Raw genomic sequence first — 26,012 nt, 5'->3', positions numbered from 1 at the left:
TTTGAGCAAAATTCGACCAGAATTACTGCATTTAAATATTGACAAGTTAAGTATGATAAAAGATATCGTAGAAATGTGAATTTTTCCAAATCCGACAAACTTTAAAGCACATCCGCGACCGGAAGATATAAACCAATTTTATTTATTTATTTATATTTACTCCTTTTTAGTCTCCCTAATTCGCAAGTTTTTCGGCGTATTAAGACTTAGAAAACGATATTGCATTTTTTCCGACCCACCTTAACGTAAAAACATCGCTGCCATCGTTTTAAGCGCATAAGTAACAGACCGAAATTCAATCGCAAATTTCGACTAATTAGAATCATCGCATACACGAAAGGAAGTGTTTTTATCATAATCAGGCAACACTGACGTATTTTATAGAGCAATAAAAAAAAGTGGAAATGTCTATTACGCACGTATTTCTACATAGTTAATTATACTGTATTAGAAATGATTATGCAGTGCCTGCTGCTTATACAACCCATCCTTCACGAAAGTGTGGTTGGTTGCAGATGACTATGACGTTTTGTTGACAGTGTTTGGTTGGTTGATTTCGAATTTTTCGTCCCTTTCAACACTGTGGCTATGTAAGATGTGGACCTATATGGAATTCGAACCACACAAGGTTCATCCAGGAATCAACAACTTCGAGAATTTATCTTTCAATAGTAAGGGGAAAGAGACTACTGCTTTCTATAATACAATTGAAAATATTAAATAAAGACTACAAATATTCTTAAAAATGCATTTTTTCTAAACTGTTCTTAATAACATACCTAGGTAATACCACTGAATTACACCATCGAAAAAAATACCTTTTCCTTATTAGTACTAGTACTAGCAATAGTAGTAGCAGTAGTAGTGGTGGTAGTAGTGGTAGTAGTAGTAGTAGTAGTAGTAGTAGTAGTAGTAGTGGTAGTAGTAGTGGTAGTAGTAGTAGTAGTGGTAGTAGTAGTGATAGTAGTAGTGGTAGTGGTACAAGTGGTGGTAGTAGTGGTAGAAGTGGTGGTAGTAGTGGTAGTGGTAGTAGTAGTAATAGTAGTAGTAGTGGTAGTAGTAGTAATAGTAGTAGTGGTAGTAGTAGTAGTAGTAGTAGTGGTAGTAGTAGTAGTAGTGGTGGTGGTGGTGGTAGAAGTAGAAGTAGTAGTAGTAGTAGTAGCAGTAGTTGTGGTGGTAGTAGTGGTAGTATTAGTAGTAGTAGCAGTAGTAGTGGTGGTGGTAGTAGTAGTAGTAGTAATGATGGTGGTGGTAGTAGTGATAGAAGTAGTAGTAGTAGTAGCAGTAGTAGTGGTGGTAGTAGTAGTAATAGTAGTAGTAATAGTAGTAGTAGTGGTAGTAGTAGTAGTAGTAGTAGTGGTAGTAGTAGTAGTACTAGTAGTGGTGGTAGTGGTAGTAGTAGTAGTAGTGGTAGTAGTAGTGGTAGTGGTAGAAATGGTGGTAGTAGTGGTAGTAGTAGTAGTAGTGGTAGAAGTGGTGGTAGTAGTGGTAGTAGTATTGGTAGTGGTATTAGTAGTGGTAGTAGTAGTAGTGGTAGAAGTAGTAGCAGTAGTAGCAGTAGTAGTGCTAGTAGTAGTAATAGTAGTAGTAGTAGTAATAGTAGTAGTAGTGGTAGTAGTAGTAGTAATAGTAGTAGTGGTGGTAGAAGTAGAAGTAGTAGTAGTAGTAGTAGTAGTGATAGAAGTAGTAGTAGTAGTAGCAGTAGTAGTGGTGGTGGTAGTAGTAATAGTAGTAGTAATAGTAGTGGTAGTAGTAGTGGTAATAGTAGTAGTAGTAGTAGTAGTAGTAGTAGTAGTAGTGGTAGTAGTAGTAGTGGTAGAAGTAGAAGTAGTAGTAGTAGTAGTAGCAGTAGTTGTGGTGGTAGTAGTGGTAGTATTAGTAGTAGTAGCAGTAGTAGTGGTGGTGGTAGTAGTGGTAGTATTAGTAGTAGTAGCAGTAGTAGTGGTGGTGGTAGTAGTAGTAGTAGTAATGGTGGTGGTGGTAGTAGTAGTAGTTGTTGTTGTTTTTGTTGTTGTAACGTGAGGATGTTATTTTTTGTTAATAGACTGGCAAAAAATGACTTGTCTTCAAGTAGTTTCCAAATAAGATATTACTCTTCTAATGTTAAATGGTGATTTTATATGTTTTCATTTAGGTTTTCAGCCTAGATTGTTTCATCCTCGGCCGCATAAATACATAAGTAAAGAACTGGAAACACTGAAAGACAACAATTTTGTTTTCTATTCACGATTTGTTTCATTTTAAGAGATGACGTTTCAAAAGCGACATAACGAGTCTCATCCATAGAGAGTTCAACTAATCAACTATTATCAATCTAGTTGTCAAGCATAATCTTCAAAGGAACACTAATTATTCTTGCTGTAGATATGTTACGCCAACAACAAACGAACTAAGCCTTTCCGAGTAGGCATTTAAATAGGGTGCTGAGAGTTCTCTTCGATTGAACACAATAGAGTTCGTGATTGTAAATTGTCGACAAGTAGCTCTTTTCAAGAAGAACAATGAATTGTAATGGCTCTTACGAGAATAACTAATATCAACATATTTCGTAGTTGTATCAGGGAGGGGAAAGATTAATTCTTTCTCCTGCCTTACCACTACTTTTCCGAATTTATTCTTCCTATTTGCACGCCCTTTTCTCGTTTCATGTGTTCTTATATCCTCTCTTCGTTTACAACCTCCTGTACCATTTGTGCTAAGTGTAGAATTCCTGAAAGCACCATATGGCCTGTAACTAACTAGCTGTATCGATACAGAGTATCAAAACTACTCAATACTTGTTGAGATTAAATAACAAAACAAGACGAATTTACTTTTCTTTTGTATGTTACTACAGTCAAAAATGTCTTCTCATTCCATTACGCACAGCTGTCCAACCTACTCCACGCGCTTATCTCGTGACCAACTCGCAAAGGAAAATGAATGTTTGTCATCATCCATCAAGGAGCAACTGTTTATTTTCCATATTTTCAGCACAATTCTGATTAACGGTAGGGTGGAGGATTTCTCCCGTGACAATTATATTAAAATATTTATATCTCGAACTCATGAAAGTTAGAGACATTAAATTTGGTATTTTCACCTGTCTATAAGGAAGAAAATGCGGTGTAAATGAAAAGGGAAGATTACAATTATTATTTATTATGTAAAAGCAAAAAATCACCGATATTAGTGTCCAATTTATAGAGATAAATAGCGAGCTCCTTCGTGGCTAAACGATTAGCGTACGTGCCTTAATCAGTAGGTCTCGTATAGCCTGGTTGCTGAAAGGGGCGTTAAACTGAAAATCAACTCAACTCAACTGAGATAAGTAGTAATACTCATGATCTCGTTTAAGTCTAAAATCACCCACCATCGACATGAGAGTAGAAAGGGGTGACAATACGGGCTTTTATATATTATAACATTACCTTGATGAGGTAGTAGATAGAGCAATTTAACACATGGGATTTTTTTTTTTAATTTTTTATTATGAAGTTTTAGTTATATACAATTTAACACAAAAGTCACTATAAATGTGGTTCGAAGACTAATACAAAGTTCTTTATGTGGTTTCGGTAAATATGTATTTTGAGGTCCATACAACCAAATGAAGGATACCACAAAAGCTTTAGGCAAGCTAAGCGGGAGTGGTTTAGGAATTTTCAGTGGTCTCTGCAAGCAAAGAGAGGTTAAGGTCTTGCAAAATTCCAGGCAAGCTAAGCGAATAAGGAAACCACAAAGCTCTAGGCAAGCTAGGCGGTTTCGGTTAAGATTTTAAAGCTCTAAGCAAGCTAAGAGAAGGGTTAAATTTTTTTAAAGAGCTGTAGGCAAGTTAAGTGGGCAGAAAACCTTAGTCATCCAGGCAAACTAAAACGCTTGGTTAAGGTTAAATCTCTTAGAAGTCTAGGCAAGATAAGAGGGTAAGGAAACCACACAGCTTTAGGTAAGCCAGGTGGTTGTGGTTAAGATTGCCAAAGCTCTAAGCAAGCTAAGAGAGGGGTTGAATTTTTACAGAACTCTAGGCAAGGTAAGTGAGCAGGAGACCTTAGAACCCCAGACAAGCTAAGAGAGAGAGGATTTGACCAGCCAAAACCGATGTTGATGGAGACCTTATATGGTGTTTTATATCTACTTTTGGACAGTGGAAGCATGTGGTTTTGTTTATAAGTAAAAAGCGCGTGTTGCTGTTTACAAATATAAACCGCGTGTAGGATATTACAATATACACTTCCATTAAAATGTGTATTCTAAGTGGCGAAGGGGTTTAAGGAAATGAAGGTGCCATTGTGAGTGGAAATATAGAGCAGATGTCTAAATGTTGATTGGTGTTTCTTTTTAACCGACTTAAAAAGAAAGAAGTTCTCAGTTTGACCTGTATTTATGTATGTTTGTATATGTCTGCCATTATCTCTAGAACTCTTGGTCATATTTCAACGCACTTTACACTAATCGTTCAAACTATTCCCAGGAAAGGTTTATACATATTTTAAAAATTGAAAAAATAATAATTAATTATTTTTAAATCAAATAATTCCTGAACACTAAATGAGAAACACCTATCCTAAAATATGCTGAAATTAGAAATTCAACAAAGGAAGGCGGGTTGCATACAATAAAAGGTAAGAACACACAGCCAGCTTTCTCCAAATTATGATTAAACACTGGTGATGGATATTTAGGTCATTGGCGATGTCACGATCACGGACTGTTTGTATGCCAGTCTTGCAGAACCTTTGCCAGAATATCACCCACTGTTTCTGTGGTTAGTTACTCACTGCGAGACGTACCTTGCAGATCGAAATTTACAGAACGAAAGCGGCTATTTTACTGGCTTTTTAGACTATGTGCCTAATATCCGCAACCTACAAAGTTTATAGGAAATTATGATGCCATTGATAGAGGCTTACATCTGGTTTCAAGAGTCGGACGTTTGATTTTAGGTAGGTCATGTGGGTTCGTGATGGACGATATATATATAGAGAGAGAGGAGGGAGAGAGATTCAAATATGGGAACAGAGAGGGATACATTCTCGCATGCAGGGTTAGAATTAAAGAAACAAATGACCGAATTGCATTCATATTCTGAGGAACCCTCAGTTGACGAATCAAGGTGAAGAACTTTTCTTTTTTAAGTATCATATGATTTCGCAGTTTGAGATAAATTTTAGCATATGAAGGATGAAGAATTGAAATATTCACATTTTTCATTAGCACGATAAATTGTTCATATGGAAGATGAATTTTCCATGTCATTTGTGGTCGTTTCTCAGTCATTTTCGGCAAAATTCTATATCCAAAAGTGTACGAAAATATTCGCCTGTAATTGCATGATCTTTCTGAAGAGGATGGACTAATATTATTCTCCGTGAATCCCAGAAGATAGCCTACAGCACCTTCTCATTGAATGCCACCTCACGAAATTTTTGGAGGGGGTGATGAATCTTGTGTTTCCACTGCATCGACTGCTTTTTTTTTCTGGGTTGAATAGGTCTAATGGAATCTGTGATTTATCCATTATCACAACACTTTCCAAGAAATTGCGTCCCTCTCTTCTGAACCCTGTCAAATTTGCGACACGATCTATTCTTTGCCTCTTTTTGATCGTCATTAAACATTCGTGCAAACCCGGCGAGAAGAAACTCTCTTTATACTCATTTCGTTTGTAATTATTCGTTCTTCTGTTTCCATTGTTAGCCCCAGTGTATCGCACATCTCCTGCATGGTGACACGCCTATCTTCCATAATGAAATTTTCAAGACTGACAATTGGCATCAATTGAAGCTATTTTTGGACGTCCAGACCTCTGCTCATTTATTCTATCTGTGCAAATTACGTTATATCCGCAAGAGAGGAAATCGATGCTGAATGTTCGGAACAGATAAATCTTCGGAAAAGACCAGAAAATGGTTACATCTTTGGTTATTTGAAAACAAAATTGAATTTATACTAGTTCAACACAAAATTTGTTTCCATCCTATAATTCAATGTGTTCTATTCACGTTGAAATTTAAAACATGCTACATCTATGAGGAACATAAACTTTTCCATTCGAACATTTGTAACCTTTTCATTACGATACAGTTTGGACTTTTAATATAGGGTATTTCTGATAGAAATTTAGCAGTAATTCAATTTTCTCTTTCTTTCTTTCTTTTTCTTTTCGTTTCGGTTGTGTGTGTGTGTGTGTTCAGTTTGCATTAGTAGTCTGAAATGGAGGATATGACCAACGCTACCTATTGGGTTTATTAGAATGTATTTTAGATCAGTACATCCAATGAACACTGACGAATTTGCAATCGAACCACGTGGAAACAAAGCACGTGTGTTAAACTTTTGACATTATCCTAGATGTGTCTCGGAGATCTACATTTTTACTGGAAATTGGGTATGCTATCCTTTATGAAAGTGACTTAATGAATGTTTAAAGCATCCTCTATATATTCGAATAGTTCTAAAAAATATGTAAAAACAAATGTTATTTCTATATTACTGTTGGATTTCTGGAAACGGAACTTTATAATGTTAGGTTCTTTTCTTACTACGTTTGAATTTCATATTTTTATCTGTTCTCCCTTTTCGTTTCCTTCTCTCAATCTCTCTCTCTCTCTCTCTCCCTCTCTCTCTCTGATTCATTTCTGAATCTTTGTGTAATAGACATCCATTGGTTTCAATTTTTCATTGTGTGTGTTTCAGTTTCTCCCTACATCAACCTATGAATCTTGTTTCGTCTCGGATTTTTTAATTTTATTTTATCGAAACTAATACATGTGTAGTTTGAAATTAGAATTGCGCTCATTGTTAGCTAATTTTAGTATGGGAGAGAAGAAAGGAGGAGAGAAGTCTCTTTACCTGACACGATTATGGGATAATAAGGTGTATATTGGGTGGCCTAACAGTACGGCGTTAGCTGTCGCAATTTTTTTGATGCGGAGTGTACCAGTGGCCACCGATTACTATTTGGTACCAAAATGTTCACCATCCACTTAGATATTGATCAACACCAATATCATCTCTCTATGACTTATGGTTCCCGAGATATGGCTCCTTAAATCTCCCGACATCGGCCCTTTTTTGGTCTATATCTCGGGAACAGTAAGAGTGACACGAAAAATGCCACTTTCTTTGATAGTTTTTGATGCTCTATCGAATGGAGGGATCAAAATTGAAAAATTCGCAAATAACAGACAGACACAAGAACATAGAGAATTCAGTAACGAAGTTTTTAAAAGTTCGTTGAAAATATGAAAAGTCAACTTATAATTATTTAAATATTATAGATAAATTTAACTGTGTAGGGCTTGTGTATAGCCCGCTCACCCCAGTTCTTTGTCACCGGTACTGGAAGAGTCACTACTACTACTATTACTGCTACTACTACTACTACTACTATTTATATCGAGACAAGAACCCAATCAACCCCTGCGGGGATTCTAACCCGTTCCTACTACTACTACTACTGTTGCTACTAACTACTACTACTACTACTACTACCTATACGGTGGATTTGTATAACAAAACTGCATGCGTAACGTAAGTAATTCACTTTTTTGAGTATTATATTTTAATGAAAAAAGTGTTATGAAAATTAAAAAAAAAAAACTTTTCTTATACTGGATTTGAACCCACGTCAAAAGCGATTATTATTACTAATCCGTTGCGCTAGCATTCCCGTCACGAAGAGCGACAGCGCAGATCTTTGATTTCACTTATATGTATGCTACGTGGCGAGAAACGGATAACTTCAACCAATCAAAACCACGTATTTAGCTCCTATGGTTAGGATCGAGTGTGATTAAAAAATAATGCTATCTGATTCAGTGTGCTAATTCATGATAACTAACCATATATATATCCCAAAGTTAAAGAGATCCACATTATTATTATTATTATTAAGTATTCTGCCTGTTGACAGATCCTGAGACTAATAAGTTTTTATTTCTCAGATTCGGGCCTGGAAGTGTTCCTTCCACTTTTCTCAATCTTTCGCTTCCTCTTTTAACTCCCAAGGAATCCACATATTTGTGAAATTTACGAAAGTAATGTGTTATGTTATTTTAGAATATCAATATGTAAGCAATGAAAACTTACCGAGATCTTACCTCTAATGTCTTAATGTATAAATACATAACTCAACACGTGGGTTAAGTGTTTTTTATGCCATATATAGTGTTTTTTTTTTTCGCTATTCTAGTTTATATGTATACTCACTGTTGCTGACACGCCTGATGCCTACGAAAACTCCCCTGCCTTTGCTGTGCTCCTTCCCAAACTCAGATAGCATTCTTGATTTTAGTGTTTAGCACAGTTAGTTTTCTTTTTCTTCACAATAGTTCTTATGGCATACGTACATACGCCGTACTTATATGCATAACGCTCAAGTCTTCTACAGTGAATCTAAACTGTGGTATGCAAGTCTACATACCAAAAATAATCTTTTAAGATACACACCAGGGTCCCCAAGCACCAGAGATGAACTCTCTAACACTGAGCCACCGCGCCCCCTTCCCTATTGTAAGTCTGCACCTGCATATACAGGAGGCTTCAAAACAACACGGACAACGTTTGGGAGGTGATTCCTGACACCAAGATAAGACAAAAAGTATAGACCCAGGGCCGTAACTTGTGGGGGGAAACTTCCCCCAGGCAAACTCCGCGAAGTTCGAGAGGGGCACACTTTAAGACAAAATTTTCTTACTGCATGTATGATACGAACATGAAATTATAAATGAAGCATCAAACAGGTTCACTACATTAAATAAACAAAATCTCAAACAAAAGGTAAATAAAACAAAAACGATTCATGGGCCCATTTCAGTAAAAAAAAAAAAAGTCTACTATTAGGGGCACTAGAAATTATATTTATTCGTATGGCTTTGAGATTTGTCAATACTGTCCGCTTAATTAATTAGTCATGTATGGAATGGGCCCAGGGGCGTAACTAACGGCCCCGCAGATCTTGTCATGTGGGAGGGCCCACAGGCTCCGGGGGGCTCATAAAGAGTAAGAGAAAGATGGAAAGAGGGAGCCCAAGAATTAGAAAATAACTTTTTCTAGGAGGCCCAAATATGCGTATTAATGCTTGCCCCTCTAGAAAAAAAATCTAAGTTACGGCGCTGTATAGACCAACCTGGGTGCATAAATGCTTCCTTTCGGAGTTATAGGCTACCGAAAACATGAAAAATTAAACTTTAAAGCTCCATAGCTTCAAAACTATAGGACCTACCGTAGTCGGGTGAAAACTTTACTTAGGAACTAATATGTGTGCAATTCAAAACTGCATGTTTCAGAGTCCTAAGGTACTCACGCAACAATTCTTATAGAGGGAGTTTGACTACGGGCATATAATTTAAAGTACTCACAAACTATCTTTATAAAAATTGTTGCGGAAGTACCGCAGGATTCTGAAACTTGGATATTTTGATAGGGCACATACTAGTTCTTAAGTGAAGTCTTGACCCGACTACAGTAGATCCCGTAGTTTTGGAGCTATGGACCTTTAAAGTTTTTATTTTATTTTTTCATGTTTTCGGCAGCCTATAACTCCGAAAGGAAGCATTTATGCACCCAGGTTAGTCTATACTCTTTGTCTTATCTTGGTGTCAGGAACCACGTCCCAAACGTTGTCGGTGTTGTTTTGAAACAGCCTGTATTATAGTTCACAAAAAATACTTCTTCCACATAATAACATCTGAATCCACTAAATAGTTTAAATTAGAATTGTTTCGGAAAGAAAGGAAACAAACGCCAAAATAAGTCAACCAAGAATTGAATAATAGAAACAGAATTAATTAATATGAGTTAAAGAACTCTATTTAAACAAACACATAACTTTTTCTCAAATTTTTAACCTACTAAGGTAGACATCTAGATAATCATACTTAGTACAAAATAATTCTGGAAAGCGAATTCAAAACAAACCATGCAATTATACGAAATGCGCCAGACTACGCAAAATAGCATAATTTGCTTAAATGGGTACTCAGCTTAATTTGTTTGTTAGCAATCAAAGCAGTATTGTCTCTTTGTCTGGTTCCTTATCATCAAAAGATCACTAACCTGTCTGTTGCTATCTTTTAGCGTCATCCATGTGGCCTATTGTGTACTTGTAGGAGTTGCCAGATGCTATTTTACTTTGTGGACTTGCCAAGAACGCCAAGTTATTTTATTGTTATTATTATTTCTGAAGGCACTAGTATAATGTTTTATTCAATCAAATCAAAGTATGAAAGCTTGAATTCATAAGTTAGAATAGAATAAATTTGAAGTTTATTCAAAGTTTCATGTTACATGGGACTGTATACGTAACTATTGGCCTCTATAAGTACAAGATTATCTTAAATTAGTATTAACCATAGAGCTACAAAACAACCACTAGAGGCACAATCGTGGCCACTATTTATGAGTTTCCAGAGTATTATATAAATATTACATATGATGTGTGACCTATAGATTGGTATGTCTTATCTTTATACAATATCATAGTTAAACATAAAATGAAGTTTTAAAGTTGATAATGATTGTGGGCTATATCTTATTAACCATCTGCATACTCTCATTTAGTGATGAGCACAAGAGTCTTGGTCTTGCAGTTTGTGCAAGAGTCTTGCATGCAAGACCAGGACCAAGACCAGGAATCCCAATGCAAGACCAAGATCTTACCTGCAAGACCAAGACCAAGACTCTTACGAAAAAGTCTTGCACAAGTACCGGCACTACTTGATACTTTTATAGAATATAAAAAGGAAGGAAAAAAATCATTACATCTTTCATTTGAATATCTTGGCTTTAGTAAAAATGCTGCTGGAGTGAATGTATTCCCAGTAGTTTATACAATCCGTGTGAGTCGATCTACCCCTGTAGCATAGCTACAGTGTGTCGTTTTCCGAGTTGGTTATTCGCGTTTTATGTAGCTAATTATTACTCGTTTTGAAGTCACACAGGCGTCATTCTAATCAAAGCTTGTCGCACGCAAAGAAATGTGTCATTGGTACTGGTGCTGTATTACGATGCATTCCTGCATTTTTAAACAATGAGAGAATTGAACACGGGACCGCGAGCACTGAACTATCTGAGGCAATGATAGCGTGTGTCAATGGAAACTTCCGCCACCACTCACCATGATCCGCCATGACCTTCCACCAACCGTGACCCACTCTGACCCACAACCCACCATGACCCACTCGGACACACCACCCACCATGACCCACTCTGACACACCACCCACCATATCCCACTCTGACCCACCACCTATCAAAACACATCGTTATCAACTCTGACATGATACGCTCCCTCTTCTCTGACTAAAGAGTTTGTATTTGTAATAAAACCAGGTTGTGAAATTCTAACTAATCGGAGTTTGAATTTTTACGGTCACTCGCTCAAGCACCGGTCTGTTACAATAACGGTGGATCTGACTTCTACGATATAAAATTGTGAAGTGTTTGTCATGGGCCAAATTTCGATGAATTTCAATTAAATTATCACGGTATAATTATTTCCTTGTTGAATTATCGATACTTTTCAGTGGAAAAACGCATGAAATTTGAAAGTCCCAAATCAAGGTAAGTAGACCAACGTACAGTCCAAACTTAAAATTTCTGTGCAATTAAGCGTACATTACAAATTTTATGTCTATTTTTATCACAACTTTATTGCTTGATTGCCTTGTGCCCTAAGCGCTCCATATAATAAACATAAGCTTCAGCAATTTTTATAGTAGAAAGCGCATGTTTTTTGTTTCTCAATTTGTTTGTGAATTTATTTCTCAACTAATATTGATCGTTTTCGATTATTTTTACAAACCAACCCACTACCAATTTTGCATACATAGAAAGTGCCACCCCCCGTCGGAAAGAAGAATTTTAAAAAATGCTATGAGATGTTCTGTTCATTTTGAATAAAGAGTTAATATACTGAATTTCAGCTCCGTAAGTTTAACGGCTTGTGAGATACTAATTTTTTTCGCAAAAATTCGGATCCAAACTACCCCCTTAAGATATTATTATAATGAAAGTGATATGATAACATCCGAGTTTGGATTAAGACCCAACTATATACCAAAAATCATTTCATTTGACTGCAATTTGGCCGTCATGATCAGGCACACAAAGTTACATCCATTTTTATATAATAATTTATATATTATAGTGAATCAAAAATGTATTGTTTCCAGTAGTTAGCTCCTCTAAAATCTCACAGGCTGTGTGTCTTGAAAGCCAAGTAGTAGTATAAGTCCTATTGCTATTATTGCAATTACAGAGATTGTTGCAATTACAAAGATTATCGTCTTTAATTATTGCAATTAAAGATGATAAAAAATTATTTGTAGTATTTGAAACAAATGCTTATAGCATCACTTGTTAAACATACTTTATATCTGCAATGTTAGAGAACACTTCAGACAAAACTTTGACCGCATTCCATGATTGGCAAACTATTACACGCGGGCCAAAAAGCCCATGTAGTGCGCGCCACAAAAGTGGCTTCTCGGCCCGTGAGGTTTACCAGATTTGCCAACAAAGTGGCTTGCCATCCTTTAAAGGTTAACTCTTTGACTACCATCAGGATACATGTGTCCCATGCGAATAATTCAAACATCGTTAGGAATTTGTCTTTAGAAAATTCAAAAAAAAAAAAAAAAAAAAAATCATGTTGTTCTCCCATCGGAACAGATGTGACCAGGAGACTGCGTTTACTTCCCAAAACTGTGTACAGATGTTAGGAATATCCCACATTAAAGGAGTCGTACATATTAAAAGAATGTTCACATTAAGAAAATGGTAGGCAAAGGGTTAAGAGAGTACTTTTGTACGTAATCTAAAGTATATAAATATAGCTGTAAACAATCTCTTTCAGCAGAACTGTGAACTATTATTGGCAACGAACGAGATACTTTTTAGCACCACAAAAGCTCGTTTTTGTTGATTTTTTTCGGAAACTACGCATCAGAATTTAGTCTTAAGCATGCCATTTTGTTAAGCTTAATGTGGTCTATCAACTAATATACGTCTTAGGATCTTTGAATAGTATTTTAGTTAAATACAAAATAAATTTTAAGAGATGATAATAATTTTGGGCTATAACTCATCAAGGGGGTAGAGATGCGCACGAGACGAGACGAGACAGAATTTTCCTGAAAAAAATCGAGTCGAGACACACCTCTTTCAATAGAGAAATATACACTTTTCGACTCAAGACATCACTTTTACAACACATTTTCGAGACGAGTCAGCCTCAAATCTTGTCTCGTGCGCATCCCTACAAGGGGGGCACGGTGGCTCAGTGGCAGCTCTCCCCGCTGATCAAGTGGCTAGTGTGTGCGCCTTTGGTGTACATGGTCCCAGATTCGTTTCCGGGTTGGAGAGCCTTTGGAATTTTAACTGTCCTCAATGTTTCTGTGTTCATGTCTCTGTCTAGTCCTGAACAGTGGCAGGAAGAAAAAAAAAAGAGCCAGAAATTTAAAAAAGATTGGTAGAAAAATTAAATGAAATCTTTTGAGTTTAACTTCCGACAATTATGCCCTGAGAGCTAAGGAAGAAAGATGATTAAGACAGGTGAATGAATTGGTGGAATGAGAGAGAGGGAGGAAAAGGGGGTTTTCCGAGAAAATCCACGGGCACCATTTTGTCAACCACAAACTTAGTTGGCTGGGGCTCGAATCAGGGATCCTACGCATCAGATGTAAGCCCTCTACCACTGGGCCACTGTGCCCTTGAAAAGTGGCAGAGTGCTTACTTTAGGTGGGGGTTCTGTGATTCGATCCCCGCCAAATAAGTTTGTTGTGGATAACATCGTGTTAGTGGGTTTTCTCGATGTACTTCCGTTTCCTCCAACATCCTTGTTTCACCAGATCTTCCATCATTTACTTGCCGTAATCATTATCTCCCTTAGCCTAAGGAATCTGATCTGATCTGATTTTGAGTTTAACGTCCTTTTTAGTAGCGAGGCTATATGAGACGTGACCTCCTGATTAACGTGAAATCCGAACAATATGAGCTCCTGCCAAGAATCGAACCGGGTCTCCCACGCCAAAGGCGCCTACACTAACCGTATAGCCACGAAGGAGCTCCTTAGCCTAAAGGAAGATGAATCATGCTACGTTCTGTAGTCTTGCTATTGCCATAATGAATCAGGCCCGCAATTAGAAGAGGGCTAAGAGGGGCCTGGCCTCCCCTAAATTTTTCCTGGCTCCTCCAGACCTCCATACAAAATGCACGATTTAGATATTTGTAAGAAAATTTTTAATGACTTGGTCTCCCTTAACAAATCCATAACCTTCCAAATCTCTGTGGCTGGTTACGGGCCTGTAATGAACAGCTTCATGAAGATATACCGGTACTTCAGCATCAGCCTCACCTCAATAGATGGCGTAATTTTCGCTCAGCATCAAATTTAGGTTTGCAAAATAGGCCTACAGTAATTTCTTTTTCTCAATTTTCTCAAAAAACTACGCACTAGTTTTCACACTGGCGCATATCATTTTTATCTACTCACTGTAAGATCTATTGATTGATGATATGTCTGATCTTTGATTTTTTTTTTTTTTCGTAAACGCTAATACGTGAAATATTGGAGAATTAAATTAATCAATGATAGATTTTCAAACTGTTGAAATGAATAAATTGTGGCTTACTTCACTAGAAAGGACTTCCTCTCTCATCGTGCTCCTCCGTAAACGACGGCTCTTCATGGTTCACAGCATGCATATGTTTCGCCTCTACATCACTAGCTGTCAGCACATATCAGAACTCCCAAAGTTTTCCGAAGAGAAGCTAACATAATTTTAGACTTTTAATTCGTTTCCCGAAATATCCATTTATAAATGAATGAGATAAGTGATTTAGTTACTTTTATTATCAAGAAGGGTTCAAGGTTTACGTCTGCCACTCGTCCCGATTTCGGAAGAAACATCACGTTAATTATTTTTTTTCTTTTCTTTTTTCGTCATATTCAGACATTCTTTGCATGAAAATGGTACGAGAATTTCGCATTCTATAGGCTGTTCTTTTCTTGAGTCTGTGTATGTGTTTTTGGCATCTCTCCTCATTTTGAGATATTGCTGGTCCGAAATAAGGCATTTAGCATAGACCTATTATCATTTCTAACTTGTCAGTAAGTCACCGTTGTTATAACATTTTACGAAATGCCATGCATTTCTATTGTCCAACCTACGACAGTATTTATATGGGAAACATGGGTAGTGGCCCGTGTGACAAGTTGGAGGTCGCAAAATGTTCTTCGACTATACGTATATTATCGAAGAAAACATACTATTTTCTATTATTATTATTATTATTATTATTATTATTATTATTATTATTATTATTATTATTATTATTATTATTATTATTATTATTATTATTATACTGGTATTGATAAAACGGCAAAAAAGAATAACGATGTTGCTCCAACCAATTGCTACTATTTGTCTAAAAAAAAATTGCTATAGCACATTTCTCAATTAACGAACTGGTTGGAAGTGTAGTGTGTTATTATGCGAGGTGTTTCAAAGCAACATCGACAACGTTTGGGAGGTGACTCCTGACACCAAGATAAGTCGAAAAGTATAGACCAACCTGGGTGCACAAATGCTTTCTTTCAGAGTTATAGGCTGCCGAAAACATGAAAAAATGAACTTTAAAGGTCCATAGCTCCAACACTATGGTACCTACCGTAGTCGGATCAAAACTTTATTTAGGAACAGGTATGAACCCTATCCAAATAGTCATGTTTCTGAATGTAGCGGTACTTCCGCAACAATTTTTATGGGTATAGTTAGTGAGTACTTCAAATTATCCCCTATGCCCGCAGCCAAGCTGCCTCTATAAAAATTGTTGCGTGAGTACCTTAGAATTCTGAAACATGTATTTTTGGATAAGTGAAGTCTTGACCCGACTAGGGCAGGTCCCATAGTTTTGGAGCTATGGACCTTTAATTTTCATTTTTTCATGTTTTCGGCAGCCTATAACTCCGAAAGGAAGCATTTGTGCACCCAGGTTGGTCTATACTTTGTCTTATCTTGGTGTCAGGAATCACTTCCCAAACGTTGTCGGTGTTGTTTTGAAACACCCTGTACATAAGAAACCAAGCGTTGTGGGAACTAGTAGACCTAGTTCTCACAATTATACAATGAGTCTAAGGGAGACGATGATGATGAAACGGATGATGATAATGATGGAGTGAAGAAAGTGGGAGAAATCTGAGAAAACTGACACACACGGTGTTTCCCGACAACAAAATTCACTTGGCGGGAGCTGGGATCGAACCAGGAACCTCACGCGACACAGCTGAGCGCTTTACCATTGAGACACAACGGTCCATTTAAAAAAGTTTGATGATGTTATCGTAAAATAACAGCTTTTAGGTTTAAAAATGTTTTTACCGATCTTCTCAGAAAACTAAGAATAAGGAATTATACTCATTCATATCATTTTGTTTAGGTTTATGAGAACTATCGATTTATATTTCCCTATCTCGTCTTTGGACTTTTTTCTTCCGTAATACGCTTATATATATATACATTTTCCACATAGACGAAGTTCGGACCTGGGATAATTCTTATCACTTTACTTTGACGGTACAAAGTAAGGGAGGGGGAGGAAGTAGGTATTTAAAATGATCAAAATGACTGATATTAGTACCGAAATGACCGATATTAGTGTCGAATTCATAGTTTTCGGGATAGCTGAGACGAACACTGACACTTCCGATGTTATTTAAATCCAAATGTAGCCCTTTATGTCCAAAATGAAACGTATTCTCCCCGTGCGAAGAACGGGTATCCTAATTTAAGAATGGAATAGAAGTACGTGTAGAAATGAGAAATTCGAACTGCTGTAGATACTATATGTACTTACCGTAAGCTCACATAAGGAAATATGAATTCAATTATGCAAGTAGTTACTCCTAACCTAACATAACCTAATATGAACAGAAATTAGCAAAATTGTAACTTTTTTTTTTTTTAAAAAAAAAGAATCTGGCTCCCTTCAACTAAATATGGCCATACATTTGCATAAATATTATTTCAAGAGGGAGAAAGAAAAATGTAACTATAGTGTTTACCTAAAAAAATCATTAAAAAAAATTTCTATCTAAACTCATTGTCTAACTCTTTCCTACATCAACAATTTTCTCATGTAAGAACAGGGAAGAGTATAATTATCACCTCTTTGGGTTGATTCCCAGATATAGGCTATGTCTCATAGTAATACAAAGAAATCCAATAGGAAATGTGTTATTTTTTTTATTTCATTAAATTTCCATTCTATAATAAATTAAGCCAATACGAAGAGATAATTTATTGCAGTATGTCAATAAAACAAACAAACCACAATGGGTTGCATAGTTCACATTCCTAACACTGCATGGGTGCAGCGCTTGAAACCCAGACCACTGAATCTCGACTACCTGTTCATAAATTAAAATGACAAGAAGCTGTGTTATTGGAATAAGCGTTTCTATCCACTCTGGCGTAGAGCGAAGAAAGAATTGTCTGCAGAAAAATGAATGGATCAACTCTTTATTGTAAGGAACCATCTAATACTGGTGGGTCTATTATGTAAGTCATCTTATCATTGCCATTTTTTTACAAGAACAAAGAAATAATACTTATAAGAGCCCGATGTAGAGTAACTGAATACAATATTTCACCTTGCAGGTTGCAGATCTATTTGCTGAAATGTGTTTGCGTGTGTTTCTACAGTCAAGGTCTGGCAACATTGGAGACAAATGCTATAATTTTTTGATTCTTTACAGCGGCGTTTGCCTAGTCTGCAGCCCACGATACAATCGACCAATCAACATGCTACATCTGAAAGGGAGAAGGGTGGTCTTAGCTTCATGAAATCGCCTTAAAAAGATCCTTATAATTTTCTCACAAAAAGAAAGATAAAAAGAAAGAACACATCAGTGGTTAGAAAAACCATGAGACATGATTGGTCATCAGCAAGAGGATAGATCCACATAAATCAATACAGAGACATATTCAATATTTCAACGTTTTCTCTGTGATATCCATATAAGTCTATACGATCTGAACTTTACCCTCTTTCCCTTATGTACCCACACCTCATACACACACGTGCATTTATATATATATATATATATATATATATATATATATATATATATATATATATATATATATAAAATCTTGACAATTGCGAAAACGACGCAAACGCTTGTTATGTATAATGGAAGAAGGGAGTGTAACAAAACGAGTTATAAGTGGGCATCGTTTTCCTTGATATATTCCCCTTTTGACCCCCTACAGTTCGACAGTACATCACTACTTGCCCTCTCTCTTGCGTCTCGACATCAGTTTAAGCACCTTCCCGCCCCCCCTTTCGCTATCTATTTCTCCATGTTTTCTCCAAGGTAACAGGCAACGAATACACGTATTGTTAGAGCTGATCTTTATCTTCAGGGAACATGTGTCTTTTCTGCTATTCTCGCAAGGAAAACGCTAACAAATACTCATCAACAGTAAGGAAAAAAAGCTTGAGTGACTTTTTTTTTTAATATATTGCCATGACAACCAGACAAGAATACGGATATTTATTCGTTTAGTTACGTACATCACTGCAAATGCTAAAGCACATGGAATGAAATACAGTACTATATATTAAGCAAAAGTATGAATGCATTGTATTACAAAAATGTTCGCTGACACATAATTTGTTGACTATGTATACTCTATGAAATTAGCATCCTTACCACATCCCTTTTACGAGCACGGACAATTATAAGAGCTACAGCCAAGCTTTTCCAAGCCTACTGTCAACATTATAGTTTATCTTGTCTTTTTACTTTGAACAATTCAGTACAGCAAATCGAAAGCCTTACAAAAGTAGCCCCTTCTCGGAGAGACAATTGAAATAAACATCTTCCCATTATCACGTATTCTGCAGTCTGCACTATTTAAATTTTATTCGAACCCCTATTTGGAACAGTGATGAGCAAATGCAAGACCAAGACCAAGACTCGGGTGGTCTTGGTCTTAGTCTTGCACATCCGGTTTTGGTCTCGGTCTTGCGCTGGAATCTTTGGTCTTGGTCTTGGACTTGGTCTTGCACACCCAGTCTTGGTCTTGCTTGCAAGAATCTTGCAAGTCTTGCTTTTAAGAAATTTTATACCTTTCATAGGTAAATTTTACTCTGGATATAAAAGATAATAAATTCTACAATGCGGCAATAGTAACGGAAATACAATGTATGTTTCTATATGTAATATAGTTTACCTTCGTGTAAGTATGATGATAGTGTACAACATAGGCGATGACTTTTCTTTTCTTTTCAATGGATGCCCACGCTTCACTACTTCACTAAATCATAACATTTCGTAATCTTTTTATATTTTTTTAACAGATCCAGTACACTCTCCACTGGTTCCCAAACTAGGGAGGCTACCCCTGAGACACATGAAAGAAAATCAAGGTGGCACAAAGGCCTCAGATATGTTTTGTTTTCAATCTCGATTAGTTAACCTTTGTATTGAACAAACTTCTAATTAAATATTGAGACTTTGTTTTACTGATTCTAATATGTAGTCTATGGGGGCAGAAACATGAACATTACGCAAAAGCGATGAAAAAATTGGAGGCTTTCGAAACGTGGCCATAGAGAAAAAAGGAATTAGCTGGGTTGAACAGAAAATGAACGAGGTGTTAGAAATAGTAGCAGCATTGTGGGGTAGCTACTAGAGGGTATTGTGGAGGGGAAAAAAAGTTGTAGTTGATGGAAGGTATTCTACAGGGTGTTACAAAACAACACCGACAACATTTGGGAGGTGATTCCTGACACCAAGATGAAACAAAAATTATGGACCAATCTGAGTACACAAATGCTTCCTTCCGGAGTTGCAGGCTGCCGAAAACGTAAAAAAAAAAAAAAAAAAAAAATGAATGTTAAAGGTCCATAGCTCCAAACCTATGGGACCTAGCGTAATAGGGTCAAGACTTCACTTAGGAACTAGTATGTTCCCTATCCAAATACCCATGTTTCAAAATCCTGCGGTACTTCCGCAACAATTTTTATAGAGCTAGTTGCTGAGTTCATCAAATTATATGCCTATAGCAAAACACCCTCTATAAAAATTGTTGCGTGAGTACCTTAGGATTCTGAAACATGGACTTTTGGATAGTTCACATATTAGTTCCTAAGCGAAGTCTTGAAAACGCGAACAACCGATTCAGGAAAGACATACTGTAGCTACATGCTACAGGGGAAGATCGACTCACACGGATTGCATAAACTACTGGGAACACATTCACTCCAGCGGTATTTTTGCTGAAGCCAAGAAATTCAAGTGAAAGATGTAATGTTTTTCCCCCTTTTTACATTCTACGTATAAAAGAATTCAAGTAGTACCAATGCTTATAGAAGACTCTTGCGCAAGAATCTTGGTCTTGGTCTTGGTCTTGCAGGTATGGTCTTGGTCTTGGTCTTGAATGCAAAACTCTTGCAAAAACTGCAAGACCAAGACTCTTGCGCTCATCACTAATTTAGAAACAAAAAGAAATAAAATATTGTTTTCTTTTTTTTAAAAAAAAATAAATAAACGAAATAAACAATTTGGGGTTCACTCGAGCAGACGGTTCTACCAAGTAGAAAATGTGAAGTTAAAATATGATGTGAAACATTTTTCGTGAAGGAATGAAAGTGTGAATATAAGTAATTACTGTCAATGCACATCATATTGAAATTAATTTTGAGTTTTAGTGAATGTATTGTATGTGTAGACCCGTGTTTTTTTCTACTATCCTTGAGTATGCGCTTATTCCCCGTCGCTAACGCGCCTGCTCGCTACGGACGCACCTTCTCCGTAGCACTCGGGCCCTCCTGCTGCGCTCCTGCCTTGACTCGGTTACATAACATTCATGTTTTTAAGTAGCCACCTAACACATGTTGGTTCGTGTTTTATGCACTGTAGTTTTTATGCATATGTCCACACTGTATTTATATAAGCTCTTTTGCAGTCAGTCTGCAAGTAGTAATGCAGCGCTTCATTTAGTGCATGCTCTGCTAAAAGAAATACAAAGCTCTAACCTAACCTGAAAATGTATGAAATGTGTCCAAATTCGCTAGAACCGTCTGCTCGAGTAATGCCACAATCTATACCCAAAAGTAATAAATAATCTTGTTTCAATAAATTACTTGTAAACAAAAAACCTATATTTATACATGAATTAAAAAACGTGAAGAGTGCTCTCATATGTAATCATTGATATATACGAGAATTGAAGAATTTAAAAATTGTACGTGAGAGCTCATCCGATGCTTTACTTTTTAATCATGCATAAATAAAAAAAGAAAAAAGAATTAAAAGTAATTTTCTTGGAAACAGAATTATTCCTTACTTTACGATTTGTTTTGTATTGTTCATTATTTTTTTAAAAAAAGAAAGCATGTTTATATTTTTTTCAATTTTGTTTTTACTTTTTTAGTATATTTATTTTATTTTCTTCGTTATCCTTTTAAAAAAATATTTTTTAAAAAAAAAAGGAAGTATTATTTTATTTTACTTGTTTCAAATGTGTTATGAAAATTCGTGGAAATTGAAATTTTGTTCAAATTTGTGAACAGATTGTGTCGCTTCAGTCAAAGATTAAAGATGGTTGCATACAAAAAGGCTGATGTCGATCTTTAAAATCAAACAAGAGGTTTAACTTTAAAATCAAATAAGAGATTCAACTTTAAAATCAAACAATAAACTTAACTTTAAAATCAAACAAGAAACAACTCTAAATCAAACAAAAGATTTAACTTTAAAATTAAACAAGAGATTTAACTTTAAAATCAAACAAGAAACAACTCTAAATCAAACAAAAGATTTAACTTTAAAATTAAACAAGAGATTTAATTTTAAAATCAAACCAGAAATTTAACTTTAAAAATCAAACAAGAGATTTAACTTTAAAATCAAACAAGAGATTTAGTTTTAAAATCAAACAAGAGATTTAATTTTAAAATCAAACAAGAGATTTAACTTTAAAACCAAACAAGAGATTTAACTTTAAAACCAAACAAGAGATTTAACTTTAAAATCAAACAAGAGATTTAACTTTAAAACCAAACAAGAGATTTAATTTTAAAAGCAAACAAGAGATTTAACTTTAAAATCAAACAAGAGATTTAACTTTAAAATCAAACAAGAGATTTAACTTTAAAATCAAACAAGAAATTTAACTTTAAAATCAAGCAAGAGTTTTAACCTTAAAATTAAGGTTGGTGTAAAGGGACAATCTTTGCCGGTAGATGTCACTACAGTCTTCGTATCTCTCTCATATATTTTTTTATCCTTCACGAAAATTCACGATTTCTCTTATAAATTTCAGCCTAAAGACTTCAAATTTTTAGAGAAGGAACTTCGTAACCTATCGAAGGCAACAATCCGTGTCGATTTTTTTTATTTAAACTCTTCTTCATTGCTGAAACAGTTATATTGTTAAAGGTTTGGATATCCATTTCAAAAATCAAGCCATTTCAACAATGAAGAAAATTTTGAATAAAAAATCGGCACGGATTGTTGCCTCCGATAGGTTATGAAGTGCTCTCTCTAAAAATTTGAAGTCTCTAGGTTGAAATTTGTAAGAGAAATCGTGAATTTTCGTGAGAGGTAAAAACTACATGAGAAAGATACGAAGACTGTAGTGACATCTATCGGCAAAACTTGTCCCTTTAAACTAAACTTAAACAAGAGATGTAACTCAAATCAAACAAGGGATCTAACAGAAAAAGCCATATAAAAGTAACAATGGTATCTTGTATTGGCACTCGACTTAGGTCGCTGTGCAAAATTTCAACATTGTATGACGTCGGGAAGTGTCAAATTGAGATTGCAAGCTTTCTAGATACGGTTGAACTATTGTAAGTAAAAAATTAGTTTTTAAAAATACGAGCATGGTTTCTTTAAATATAATTGTAACAAACAAAACAAAACAAATCCTACTAAGAAAAGTAATATATATATATATATATATATATATATATATATATATATATATATATATATATATATATATATATATATATATATATATATATGTTTTCACGAACATGTTTTAAAAATTCTATTTATATAATACTAGCATCAATTACTTGCTTTGCTGGTTTAAATTAAGAGAAAACAGTAATATGTTCCGTTAGCCAGTCACTTTTTACTACTACTAAAGCGCTCTCTGATATCGGTCATTTTCGGTCATTTCTATATAGGCCTATATATCTCATTCCTCCCACTCCCCCAAGTTGCGGTGCTGAATTTAGATTTAAACGGGATCGGATGTGTCACTGTTCATCTCAATGACTGCGAAAACTTTGGATTCGACTCTAATATCGGTCATTTTCGATCATTTTTAAATGTCTCTCCTCCTCCCCTAAGTTGCACCGTCAAAGTGGTATGATAAAAACCACGTCAGGTCCGAACCTCATCTACAGGTATGTTGAAAATTTGATTGAGATCGGTCGGGTGGTTCAAGAGTGATGAAGTCACAAAGACAGTAACTTTCATTTTCTTTTTTTTCACATATATATCTTCCCCTTTCCCTCCCTTACTTTGCACCATCAAACTGAAATGATAAAAATCGTCCCAGGTTCGAACCTTGTCTAAACTAGTGTTGTAAAATTTCCGGAAATTTTGAACCTGTTGGTAAAAAAACAGTTTTTTTCCGTTTTCTTTCCGGAAAACTTGGGAAAATAATAAAAATCTTTGCATTAGATTAGTTTTACTAGTAATGGAACCGTTCTTTTTTGAAAGCGTGAAAAATTGGTGTCTTCCCACTTGCGACAGTCCTATTAGCAACAGGAACTGTTAACTGTCCGATTCGATCTGTTAACTGCCCTATGAGTCACCGATTCGTTCATACTAAGATAATGGAAGAAGATAAGGTTCTCTCTTCTTTAACTTGTTTCATGCTAATGTGATTTAGAACCTAACAAAATGTACTATGAAAAATTTCGCTCTACCTGAATTTAATACGTAAGAATGCTCTCATTATATTAACAAACTTTCATAATTTTTCCTAATATTATATTTTTGAATTAATTTCTATGAATACACTGACTATATCAAGAGGAAAACTAACTAAATATTTAGAGTTCATTAGCCTTTAAATTTCATGTTAAAATGATACGGAGCATAAGTTTAGATTGAATATGTTTATGGCATAAGAAAGAAATCAGAAAGAGGTAGGGGCCCCCGAAGAAAATTTTCTAGGGAAGGGCATCTCCATGGTTGCTGTATCACGTCTTGTATATCTGATATTTAATATATGTGGTTTGCTATATTACGTACATTTTTGTGAGCCAGTGGGGCAACCCCTGCCTTTCCATCGGGCTCCCATGGAAAGAGAGTGTTCACCACTTGAGGATATCAAAGAAATCTAAAAACACGGTGTATTCGAAGAAATTAATACACAAGTTACAAATCTCTCGCAGGACTTAACAGTTCGTCTAGTTATAAGGTACTATTTCAGATTGCTACACGGCAAGCTTTTATGTATAAGTTAAAACAAGTGAGGAAGGCAAATTAAGCAATTAGTTTACGTTTTAGTAACTTACAATAGGGAAGAAGGTAGTTTAAAGAGTTTGTTTACCTTTTGGATTGTTTAGAGTGAACTGCATTGTAATTGATGGGATTGGTTGAGAATAGCCAATTAGATGTAAGGGATCTCAAAAGCTGTCTTTTGTCATTGACATTTTTTTTTTTTTTTTCATTTTATTCACGGCGAAACTTACACGTTTAAGTTTTTCAAAATAAAATATATTACTGGGCTTAGTGATTAATTAGATTTGAATCAAATTAAGTACAGAAAACAGAGCTTTTGAAGAAGGGGGATATTACAACTGGATTTTCAATAATTACATAGGAATATACTTTTCATGGAAATATCCCTGTTGTCTCGTTAAGTTATTTGATATGTTTTATGTCAAATCTAACTCAAAATTAAAATAAGTACGGTATTATTTGCACTCACAGAAGAGGAAAAAATATTTGACGAACAGTATCACTGGCACGTAAATATTTCATACCAAGGTAAATATTTCATATTTCATAAGGTTGTTCGGGCGCTAATAACGCCAGAGGCAAACATACCTACTTTACGAGATGGAATTATGTCATCTTCCATCATCTCAATGTAAATGAACCGGTCGCTCATAGGACAGATAACAGTTCCTGTCGCTAATAGAACTGTCGCTTCTGAGACTAATTCGAAAAATTTAAGTTTAGAAATTTCAATATTGCGAATATTAAAAAAAAAAAAAAAAAAAGCGCTCGAAAGTAAAACTCTTGCAATTGTTCTTGAAAATTAATAGTCTGCAAATTATTTCTTTTAAGTGCTTTTTAGTCGTTTACTCGTGGATGTGCATTAATTATAGAACTTTTGCAGTTACATACAAGGCTACCATCATGAAGCGTTTCTGTTGCAACAAATATATTTCTAGGGCTCTTGAATGAAACTGAGTTCTTAGTATGCTCTTTGATTCGGTAAAGTTTTGTTAATTTTAACCAAATTACTTCTTAAAAGAAAGAGCAGTACACAAATTTCATTAATACTCATGCACTAAAACATATAATTACTATTATTTACTATTCTAATATAGACTTTTTTATAAACTTTATGTACAAAATCCTGTATGTAAACAAATGTCTGTTTTCCAGTGCGACAAATTATCTACATGTATCAGAATGAAAGTGACGATGTTCGTAACTTAACAACTTTGAAGCCAACCGACCGACCTTGATAAAATTTCCAACATAGATGAGGCTCGGGATGTTTTTATCATTTCACTTTGAAGGTGCAACTTTAGGGAAGGTGAGGAGGAGATATATCGAAAATGACCCATATTAATATCGAGTCTATCATTTACGGGGTTGCTGAGATGAACAGTGACTCTTCCGGCCGTTTAAATCCAAATTCATCGCCGCAAATTGGAGGAGGAGGATATATATATATCCTCCGTTATCAAAAATGGCCGTTATTAGTGTCGGATCCATACTAATCGGGGTCGCTGAGATGAACAACCGATGCC

The sequence above is a fragment of the Thermobia domestica genome, chromosome 8 (assembly GCF_964235325.1).
Source record: "Thermobia domestica chromosome 8, izTheDome1.hap1.1, whole genome shotgun sequence".
Taxonomy (NCBI): Eukaryota; Metazoa; Arthropoda; class Insecta; order Zygentoma; family Lepismatidae; genus Thermobia; species Thermobia domestica.
This window is presented reverse-complemented; position numbering follows the sequence as displayed.